Source organism: Trachypithecus francoisi, unplaced genomic scaffold (assembly GCF_009764315.1).
Source record: "Trachypithecus francoisi isolate TF-2019V2 unplaced genomic scaffold, Tfra_2.0 Contig00516, whole genome shotgun sequence".
In the NCBI taxonomy this organism is placed as follows: Eukaryota; Metazoa; Chordata; class Mammalia; order Primates; family Cercopithecidae; genus Trachypithecus; species Trachypithecus francoisi.
The window spans coordinates 17,912-28,848 of NW_022680692.1; the positions used below are offsets into that span (position 1 = coordinate 17,912).

Below are 10,937 nucleotides of genomic sequence, written 5' to 3' on the forward strand. Positions count from 1 at the left end.
TGGTGGCCATCCAGCTTGGTGGCCATCTGACTGGTCCACTCTTCCAGGTGGACCCTCTCTCCTCATTTGGTGCAGGTTCCATTGTGCCACCTCCAGACAGGCCACGCTAGCCCCACGGCCTCCATTCCCTGGTACCTAGCCCCCACCCCCAGGTATGTACCCCGTCTCTAAAGCACGCTGTGGTCACCAGCTGTTTGAACTCTGTCTCTGTGCAAGGCCTGAAACAGCGTGGCTTGTAGAGGGCCAGAAGACCAAAGCTTGAAGAGAGAGTGATGATCTCCCAGAGCCCACTTAGCCCCTCAGCCCCAGGGCTGCTTCCATGCTGGTCCTGGCTATAGTGGGCCAATGCTCCCCCGTGATGCCTGTAAGGTCTCCTGTGGTGATGCAGGTGGCTGGAGAGAACAGGCTGCCGTAACCCTCCCTCCCTGAGAAGGCCCAACGGGGAATGTTTTAGGCATCAGGGTATTCCGGGGAGCATCTTCCAGGGACCCCTCCTACACCCTGCCCTGCCTTGGCTCTCTAGTGAGAAATTGCAGTTGCTTGGACAGCAGGGCTGACCTAGGACAAATGCATCTATTAGGCTGGTCTTCAGGGTGTAGGGCTGGGGGCAGGGGCGCTTCAGGGATAGGAAGGAGAGGCCTGTGTGTTCCAGAAGTACAGAGGAACCTGGTGCTGCCCCAGTCAACCATGATGTGATTGTCTTTCTACCCACCCTCTTTGATGTCTCCGTGCTTTCTGCTCTCTTTGGCCAGGTAAGCTCATGGTCTGGGCTCCTGGGGTCCCCTTACTGGGCCTGCCCACTCCCTGCTAGTAGGGGAGCTTTGTGCCAGGACTGTCCTTCACTCCCCATTCCAGATTGTGGGTTCAAAGACCATTCCTGGGTTCCACCACTGCCAAGCCTCAATGGTGTCCTGATGGGCACAGGAGCTGATGGGGCTTTCTAAGTTAAGACCCTTGTCTATCCTGCTGTTCCCCCCTGCAGTGGAGCTGCAGGGGTTGGCCTCAGTCTCTGCCCTGGAAGCTTGCCTTACCTTGCCCCAGTGGCCCCATACCTGCCCTGGAAGACTCTCCACACCCAGTGGCTCTGATTCACTGTGTAGCAGCCAGGCCCCTGGCTGTGTGACCCCGGGCTGGTCCCTGGCCCTCTCTGGCTCTGAGTTCCTGGGAAAGTCAGTGGTGTTGGAACTCCGTATTCATTCCTCAGGGTTGAGGCATTGTCTGTGGAAGCCATGGGGCAAGGTGAAGGCAGGGAGAGGAGAGGTTTGGAGTTTGGGTTTCAGCAGAGAGATAAGCAGCATGAGGGGTCACCTGTGTGTGGAGGAAAGGGAGTGAAGGCCAGGAGTGAGGAATGAGTCTGAGTGCACCCAGGATGGTGCAGCGTCTCCTCCCACATCCACCAGGGCCCAGGGGAGGGAGAAGAAAGGCCACAAGACAAAGGGGAAACTGAGTTATGTCCACACATGTCATTCCAGGACCTGGAGGTGCCACTGTCTGGCCCTCATGCAGTGGGAAGTGGAGGAAGGAAGATTTCCTCCCCACACCTCCTGTTCTCTGTCCCAGGTCTCCTGGCCTCCTGTGCTCCTAAGTTCAGTCTCTGTTGGCCCCCAGCATCATTTCTAGGGTTGGTGGGAGGCAGCTGGGAACAGGCTAGGGGTAGGTGGTGCCTGCTTGGGGGAATCTGCTTGACTGCCTAGGCCACTGCCCACAGTAGTGGGGAACTTTTCTGGCACATTGACTGCACCACCCAGGCGCTGCCAATAACAGCCCCTGGGGAGTGTTTGCAGAAGTCCTTGACAGTGGGGGTGGACTCCACCCAGAACAAAGGTGGCACCCACTCTGGCAGTCAATGGTTCCAGCTGGCTGGGAGGATCATCCCACTTCAGGGGGCTGGGCAGCCTGAGGGCCTAAGGGAGGTCATTTCTTCCAACCTCCTTCCCTCAAATGCAGAACCTGTTCTGAGCCCTCAGTCACCCAGGGCCACCCTGGACCCACCAGAATTCCTCCACCACCACTTGGTCAAAGTTCTGCAGAGGTCTGAGGATGAGGGTCAACAGGGGGGTCAGGAGATGATGAAGAGGGTCACAGCTCTACCAAAGCCTTGTCCAGTCATCCCCCGTCTTCCTGAGGCTTCTTCCCCAAACCCCAACTTTATCCCGCCACTGCACCCATCTCATCAGCTGCCCCTGAAGTGCCCAGAACTCAGGGCTGGTTTTGTCCTCTAAGGCCTTGGGGTAGGGCTGGCCCAGAATCTGCAGCCAAACTTCATACAGCACCAGCTCTGCCTCCTCACCTGGAGCAATGGGTGTGGAGGTGACATGAGCCTGTGCCCACTCTCCTGGAAGCCCCGGGGTGGGACGCATACCCAAGCTCTCATGCTCCATCCAGGGGTCAGCCACCACCACTAGTCTAAAGGCCAAATTTCTTGCTGCCTGTTTTTGTGTGGCCCATGAGCTAAGAATGGCTTTTACATGTTTAAATGGTTGAAATTATGGAAAGTAGAATAGTATCTGTGACACATGAGAAGTACGTGACATGCAAACTTCCACGTCCATAAAGAAAGTTTTCTGGGAATGTGGCCACACTCATTTGTTGACATGTTGTCTAGGGCTGCTTTCTTTCTGCAGGGGAGGGTTTGAGTAGGTGGTGACGGAGACCCAATGGCCTGCAGAGCCTTACAGAGTTTCCATCTGGCCCTTTACAGAAAACGCTTGCTAACCTCTGCACTAATCCATCTAATGGAATATACTGCTCACTCCGAGAGTTGATCCTAGTAGGAAATGTTGCTGATAATTTAACAGATGCTGCTTTTATGTTTTATTTTGTCCCTGCTCTGGTTGGAGACATGAGAAAATTCACTCCCTGGGAGGAGGTGTGGCTTGTGACCATCAATGGTGAAGCCTCTTTAAGAGGACACACGGGGAGCTCTACTATCTGCTGAGAGGGTTGTAATGGGCCCTCTATGTTGAGGAATGAAGAGGAAATGCTGCCTGTCTGCTGGGAGCTGACTTTCTGGGGAGTAGGAGAGTTCAGGTCTGTGGAGGTGGATGCCCAAACCAATCTGGTCTCTGGGGCTGCTGGCAGGGAGAGTAGTTGTGTAGGAGGGGGTGCAAGGACAGAGCCCAAAGGAGGGCACCGCTGACCACACCCCCAGGAGGCTGTGGTTGGGGGGTGGGGCGGCACTAGCGCCTTCTCTGGCTGAGGGGTTCTTGGAGAGCAGCTGCGGGCTGTGCATAGCTGGAGGGAACTGATTTGACCCAGTGCTCTCCTAACAGGTGTGGAACGACTCTCCCTGTTTGGATGACACGAGCTTGCAGAAGTCATCCTATCAGGAGGCCCCAAGAGGAGATTTGGGCTTCTTGCAGCCCCAGCACTGGGGCAGAGCTGAGGGTTTTTGCCCCTGATGTGGTGGGACAGATCTTGTCATGCATGTGAGGACTCAGTGAGGTCCTGGACAATCAGGGAGGTGACAGGAACCTCTCATCCCTCTAATATTGACTGCTTCTCACCTCTGTCCAGCTCCTTGCTAAAGCTCTATGCCTCATTCCTCTCTGTGACCCCAATATATGAACAAGTATTGTCTGAAAGAAATTCTACCCATTCCCTAGAAGGGGAACACCGAGGTTCAGAGAAGGGGAGAGCCTGCTGGCCCAGAGACACACAGGGATTGCAGCCCTACTAAAAATACAAAAATTAGCGAGTGTGGTGGCACATGCCTGTAATTCCAGCTACTAGGGGGGCTGAAGCACAATGATCACATGAACCCAGGAGGCAGAGGTTGCAGTGAGCCATGATCTCACCACTGCACTCCAGCCTGTGCAACAGAGCGTGACCCTGTCTCAAAAAAAAGTTAAAAACCATTTGTCCAGTATAAACTTTTTCAAAATATATACTCAAACATAGAAAAGTCTAGAAATGTCATCAATGGTAATTTCAGGAAAGAATTCTAAGGTGACTTGTTTTGGTTATCTGCATTTTTTTTCTTTTATTTTTTGGAGATAGGGTCTTGCTCTGTCACCCAGGCTGGAGTGCAGTGACACGATCAGGGATCACTGCAGCCTTGACCTCACAGGCTTAAGCCATCCTCCCACCTCAGTCTCCTGAGTAGCTGGGACTACAAGCACATGCCACCACACCTGGCTAACTTTTGGATTTTTGTATTTTTTGCAAAGATGGGATTTTGTCATGTTGCTCAAATTGGTCTTAAGTGATGTGCCTACCTCAGCCTCCCAGAGTTCTGGGATTACAGGTGTGAGAGCCATGTGTGCCAGGCCTGTTTTCTTTTCTCTGATGACCATGACCATGGATTTCATGTACCAACATTTTTTTTTTTTTTTTTTTTGAGACGGAGTCTCGCTCTGTCGCCCAGGCTGGAGTGCAATGGCCGGATCTCAGCTCACTGCAAGCTCCGCCTCCCGGGTTTACGCCATTCTCCTGCCTCAGCCTCCCGAGTAGCTGGGACTACAGGCGCCCGCCACCTCGCCCGGCTGGTTTTTTTGTATTTTTTAGTAGAGACGGGGTTTCACCGTGTTAGCCAGGATGGTCTCGATCTCCTGACCTCGTGATCCGCCCGTCTCGGCCTCCCAAAGTGCTGGGATTACAGGCTTGAGCCACCGCGCCCGGCCGTAACAACATTTTTCTAACAATAATATTTACAAAGCATACTATGAAAAATGTTCACAGAAAAAGAAGAATACAAAATTGTAAAAATCATACATAACTAGTTTTTTTGTTTGTTTGTTTGTTTTTTTAAGGGAAGAAAGAAACAAAGTAGATTGTCCAGGAAGATGGTTACTTCCACTTTGTATTTCTCTGGTGAACTCATTAGGAACTCTAAAATGTTCCAGGAGTAGAATCACAGGTCAAAGTGCCCTGGCTTTAACTTCTGGTTCAGAGAATCCTAACTTACATTGTCACCAAAAAGGTCTTTGACTACATGAGCAACTCTCACCTTAAACATTTCTCATCTGACATTAGCTGCTTGGTTTTCCACAGATACGTTGACTACAGGAGGCTTATTGAGTTCTGTGTGTTCCGCTGGCCTGTAGTGGCCCCATTATTGTTTTCTGACAGGTAAAGGTCAGTCACCTGCACACAGATCTCATCACTCATAATGTGCTGCAGCTGGAATCAAACAAAGGCAAGCTGTTAGTGAACACAGAAGACATTTCTCCATTACACAGTCAATGTTCCTCAGACTGATCCAGTCACTCATCTAAAAAAAAAATGTTTTGGTGTCTTTTGGCTAACAACTTTAGAAAATTCATCACACAAACCACTGGATCCTTTTCTGGGAGAATAATCAAGCCAAAATTTCCAACCATATCAGTGGTCCATTGTAAAATGTTCATATCTATTTAAAATCAAAACCATAGAGAATTCAGGTTAATGTACTTTTCATTGTTATTGTTGTTTTTTGAGACAGAGTCTTGCTCTGTTGCCAGGCTGGAATGCAGTGGTACTATCTCAGCTTACCACAACCTCCAACTCCCTGGTTCAAGTGATTCTCCTGCTTCAGCCTCTTGAGTAGCTGAAATTACAGGCATGCACCACCATGCCCAGCTAATTTTTGTAGTTTTAGTAGAGACAGAGTTTTACCATGTTGGCCAGGATGGTCTCCACCTCCTGACCTCGTGATCCACCCACCTCAGCCTCCCAAAGTGCTGGGATTACAGGTGTGAACCACGGCACCTGGCCTAATGTACTATTTATTTAAAATTCTAAGGATCTTTAAATAATTTTCATTGGATTATATTTTTATTGCATTTTAAAATCATTTAGAATTTGCTTCCACACATATTCTCCCTCATTTGATCTTTACAACTGCCCTGGGAAGCAGGTTGGAGAGAGAGTAGGGGCCTATTAGGAGACAAATTTACACAATGCTTCTCACTATGAGCTGAGGTGAGAAGGGGAGCCTTGGAAAATCATGAATGCAATATCTATGTCTATATTCCCAGCCCAACTACAAAGCCTGAAATTCATTAGGTATGTAAGAAATTAGCTGCTGAATAGGGGTGCTTAGCTGAAGAAGCAGGGTTGGGACTAACAGTCAAGCTTCCTGACTCCTAGCCCAATACATTTCCAAACACACCACCTGTTTTTCCATATCTGATAGCAAGTATAGTGCTTAAGTTGTACATAATGTTAATTCACTATCAACACAGGCCAATCATGATTGACTATCAGTAGCTTTTGTGACAAACTTAGTAAACTAGAAAGTTGAACCTTTCAGAGTTCCAATTCTCATGTCATATGCTATTTCTGTTTTGAAATAAAAATCCTTCCAAATGAAACTTTATCCATCAAAATGACACAGAAGTGAAAATAGATACAAGAAGAAAGCAAAACATTAATTTCAACATCAATTTGTCTATTTTGCTTTAAAAGTATAACCACCAAGTCATTCTATTTTTAGGAAGACACATTATTTTTGAAGTGTTAGAAACTGTGATAACTATTCCTAACTTTAAGTCCTAAATGACCAGTATGTGTATTAGTAGATAACTGGACACAGTGCAAGGTCAGAAGGGTGCCTGAGTGTGGCAGAAAAGACAGTATCCCCAGCAACTGCAGACAGATAAATGACAATGAGTCCCGATAATGGATCTGATACAACCCTTCAAATAATGCTTATGAGTACTCAATAACATAGGGAAAAGCTTCAGATACAGTGTTTTAGAGAGAAAAAAGGGAAGGTAGAAAAAAATAGATGGAAAGAATGACTTCAGTCATGCATACAGATGTTTCCAGTTTATACTTTTATTTTTTGAGACAGGGTCTGACCCTGTCACCCAGGCTGGAGTGCAGTGGCATCATGATCTCTGTTCACTGCAGCCTCTACTTCCTGGCCTTAAGCAGTGCTCCCACCCCAGCGTCCTAAGTACCTGGGACTACAGGCATGTGCCACCATGCCCAGCTAATTTTTTGTATTATTAGATGGGGTTTTGCCATGTTGCCTAGTCTGGTCTCGAACTCCTGAGCTCAAGTGATCCACTTGCCTCAGCCTCCTAAAGGGCTGGGATTATAGGCATGAGCCACCGCCTCTACTTTATATTTTCTTGTTGAAGTAGACTGTATTACTGATTCCCCTCCCTCTTTTTGTATATACAGCTCCTCCTCTAGTCTTTGGAAAGGGCAGCACTACAAATCCAGGGACAACTAGGGAACTCCCACCCTCATTGCTAGGCAGACCAGATTCTCTCCTGCTCATTGGAAATGACACAGAGAGTGTTGGATAGATTTTTTGCAGAGAAGCATCTGTATGGAAAGGTCCAGTAACACTGGGACCAGGGGTACTGCCAGGGCAAGCCAAAGCCTCAGAGGCTGGAGGAGCCTGGAGCACGTGCCAAATGTTCATCCGCAGAACAAAGCACAAGCATGGAGCAGAAGTCCAGAGTGAAGGTCTGCAGGAGGGAAAAATAACCTCCCAGCCCAGTCCTTCCATGGTGTTGTCCTATTTTGAGTTCTGTATTTAGATGTCTGTGAGATTGCCTATTGTATTCTTAATTACAAATCCCACTTAAGCCAGCCTAGAATAGGTTAAGACAAATGTAATGACTTGACTTGGCTGAAGAGCAGTGGTGCAATCATGGCTTACTGTAGCTTCAACTTCCTGGGCTCAGGTGATCCTCCCACTTCAGCCTCCTGGGTAGAAGAGACTAGCCTCATGGGCCACCACACCCAGCTAATTTTTTGTATGTTTCTCATAAAAATGTTTTTCAGAAGAAATCTTATATATAATACATTGAAAATCACTGATTGCTTTTTCTTCATCTTTTTTTCTGTGAATGTGTAGGTGTTTGTCTTTTGTATTTCTTCATTTACACAGGATATGGGCTGTTTGAAAACTATTTCATTATCTCCATCTGCGTTCATTTCAGCCACTTCAGATTTTCAGCTCTCCAAAAATGTTGATGTACAAACCGGTGTGGGGCCCTGGGTATCCACAGTCTTCTCAGGAGAGTTAGGAGTGCCTAAAACCTTTTTCTTCTTATGTAAAACCTGGCCTTTTGTAGATGTCTGATGATTCATTTTTGAAATACTTTCCATTTTCTGTAAAATAAAAGAAGAAAATCATCATCAATTTTAAGGTAATTTCTTCCCGAGTCATCCTTCTTTCTTTTTAAATTGCTCCTCCATCCATAGCTTTTGTGTAAGTGCCAATTCTGATTATATGTTTCACTGATGGATATGATGGCTGCTTAAATGGAATATTCCAGTCTTGAAAGGGTTCTTTCTGTACTTTTTCAGGTTGCATGAAATGACTCTCCAAGAGTCCTTTACCAAACAAGTAGTTATTCATTGTTTCAGTAACTATCTTGGCAACATCCTCCAGACTAAAACTCCACAAATGCATAACCTTTCCTATTTCCAGTCTTTTTATTTCTGGATAGTCTGAACCTTGTAACAGTGCCTTGTAACTGGGAGAAACAGGAAATGATCTGGGTTTCATTCAGTAGGTTAGGTAGGAGAAAGTTGTTCTTGTTTTTATGTTTTGTTTTATTTGTTTGTTTTGAGAAGGTGTTTCACTCTTGTTGCCCAGGCTGGAGTGAGATGGCATGATCTCAACTCACCACAACCTCTACCTTCTGGGTTCAAGTGATTCTTCTGCCTCAGCTTCCTGAGTAGCTGGGATTACAAGCATGCACCCCCACACCCAGCTAATTTTTGTATTTTTAGTAGAGATGGGGTTTCTCCCTGTTGGTCAGGCTGGTCTAGAACTCCTGGACTCAAACAATCTGCCTGCCTTGGACTCCTGGAGTGCTGCGATTATAGGCATGAGCCACTGCACCCAGCCTTGACTTGAAGTATACGTTGTACATCCAGACAGCTGTGAACTCTAGGGGAACACCAAAGATGAGAATGAGAGAATAGATACTTCCAATTAAAGGGGTTAAGAAGAGATGCTTGAACTTATGTTTTAAAAAGTCACAGGCTAGACACAGTGGTTCATGCCTATAGTCACAGCACTTTGAGAGGCCGAAGTGGGTGAACTGCTTGAGCCTAAAAGTTTGAGACCACCCTGGGCAACTTGGTAAAACCCCATCTGTACAAAAAAATACAATAAATTAGCCAGGTGCGGTGGCACCTGTGGTCCCAGCTACTCGGGAGACTGAGGTGGGAGGTCGAGACTGCAGTGAGCTGAGATCCACCACTCCACTCCAGCCTGGGCAACAGAGTGACACCCTGTCTTAAAAAAAAAAAAAAATCACTGTTTTGGTGTTCTCTGGATGAAACCTCTGTTTCTATATATATATAAAAGGGTCAAGACAGTATGTATTATTGATTCAAAATCATAATCAGCTTCTTAGAGTAAATAATTTTGGCCGGGCGCGGTGGCTCAAGCCTGTAATCCCAGCACTTTGGGAGGCCGAGACGGGCGGATCACGAGGTCAGGAGATCGAGACCATCCTGGCTAACATGGTGAAACCCCGTCTCTACTAAAAAAATACAAAAAAAAAAAAAATAGCCGGGCGAGGTGGTGGGCGCCTGTAGTCCCAGCTACTCAGGAGGCTGAGGCAGGAGAATGGCGTAAACCCGGGAGATGGAGCTTGCAGTGAGCCGAGATCCGGCCACTGCACTCCAGCCTGGGCGACAGGGCGAGACTCCGTCTCAAAAAAAAAAAAAATAATAATAATTTTATCTGTTGTTTCAAAAACCTACCTCAGGATTAATAAAAGTTAGTTTTATTGGGTTTTTCTGTAAGCTGTGCTGATTCACTCAGGTATGTCTCTTCCAAGCCCATGTTTTACTACTTTGTAACCCTATTTGGAAGGAAAACTGCAGCTAAGATTATGATCCAGCCTGAGATGAAAAGTTTCACACAAATACACCACACATACCCCCCACCACAGTATGATGACACAGCGACCCAAACTTAGGCAAATGGTACCACTGCCAGCAAATGCATTTTGTTCTTTATTTCTTCTAAATTTTTATTTCTTTATTTCTTCTAACAGCAACAAATGCATTTAACATTTATTTTACTGAGATCCTCAACAGCTGCCATTTGGTTTGTATAGCAAATTGTTTCCAAAGTAACTTTTTTCCATTTTTGATATTTTAATGAAAATTATGTTCTTCAGTTTTAAAGCCCCATCCCTCTCCCAAAGAAAGATTAATAAGTAACTACCAAGTAATGATTATTTAGGAAAAGAACAAAAGCCAAAACAGCTTTAAAACACTTCTGGAACATGGGTAAGCATCCAAAGTCAAGACCTTCTGGGCCCAATGGAGGTGCTAGGCTGTCTCAGGACACCATCAGCACTTCCCCATCCACAATATCCTCAACAGCTGGGAGTCATGCCTGGACCTTGGGGGGCTTCCTGTTCCACAAGCTCCCCTCTCTTTTTCCTCTTCACCCTTGCTGTTGGGCCTCCCCTCTGAATCTGCATAACAAAGGCAGCAGGGTCTTTAATACTGTTCCGCTTTGTCAATGGAGACAGCATACTCTAAACTGAGAGATTCCCTGGTCCAGTCTGGGGGAGGAAAAAATATGCAGTGTAGCATAAGTGGTTTCACTTGTCCACTCAGACACATGCCCATACTTATTCGATGGATGTATCAGATGCTTCAAAATTCCTGATGTGCTTCAAAAGTTGCTTGTAAAAAAAGAAGTTGCAAAATGATGAAAATGTCTGCAACAGTTCAGGCTCCTTATGACAAAGCTGGTTCTGATAAGTAGTTATTTTGACATGCACAGCAGCTTTCCCTGTAAGTTCTGTGTTCTGAGGGATTCATTTAAACCACAGGAAGTTGAAATTGAAGTTTTAAATGTTACCTGCTGACAAAATGTGCTGTATCCATCAATGGACTTCTACTCAGTAATGAAAGGAACAAAGTACCAAAACCTGTTATATGTCACGGACCAACCTGAAAAACATTAGCTAAGTAAAAAAGCCAGACATGAGACCACATATAGTATAATTCCGTTTATT

The 10,937-nt window shown here is 46.4% G+C and overlaps 1 pseudogene; it reads right to left on the reverse strand.

Moving 5' to 3' along the window:
* Positions 1–7,751: 7,751 nt before the first annotated feature.
* Positions 7,752–10,448, reverse strand: LOC117084955 (annotated as a pseudogene).
* Positions 10,449–10,937: the final 489 nt, after the last annotated feature.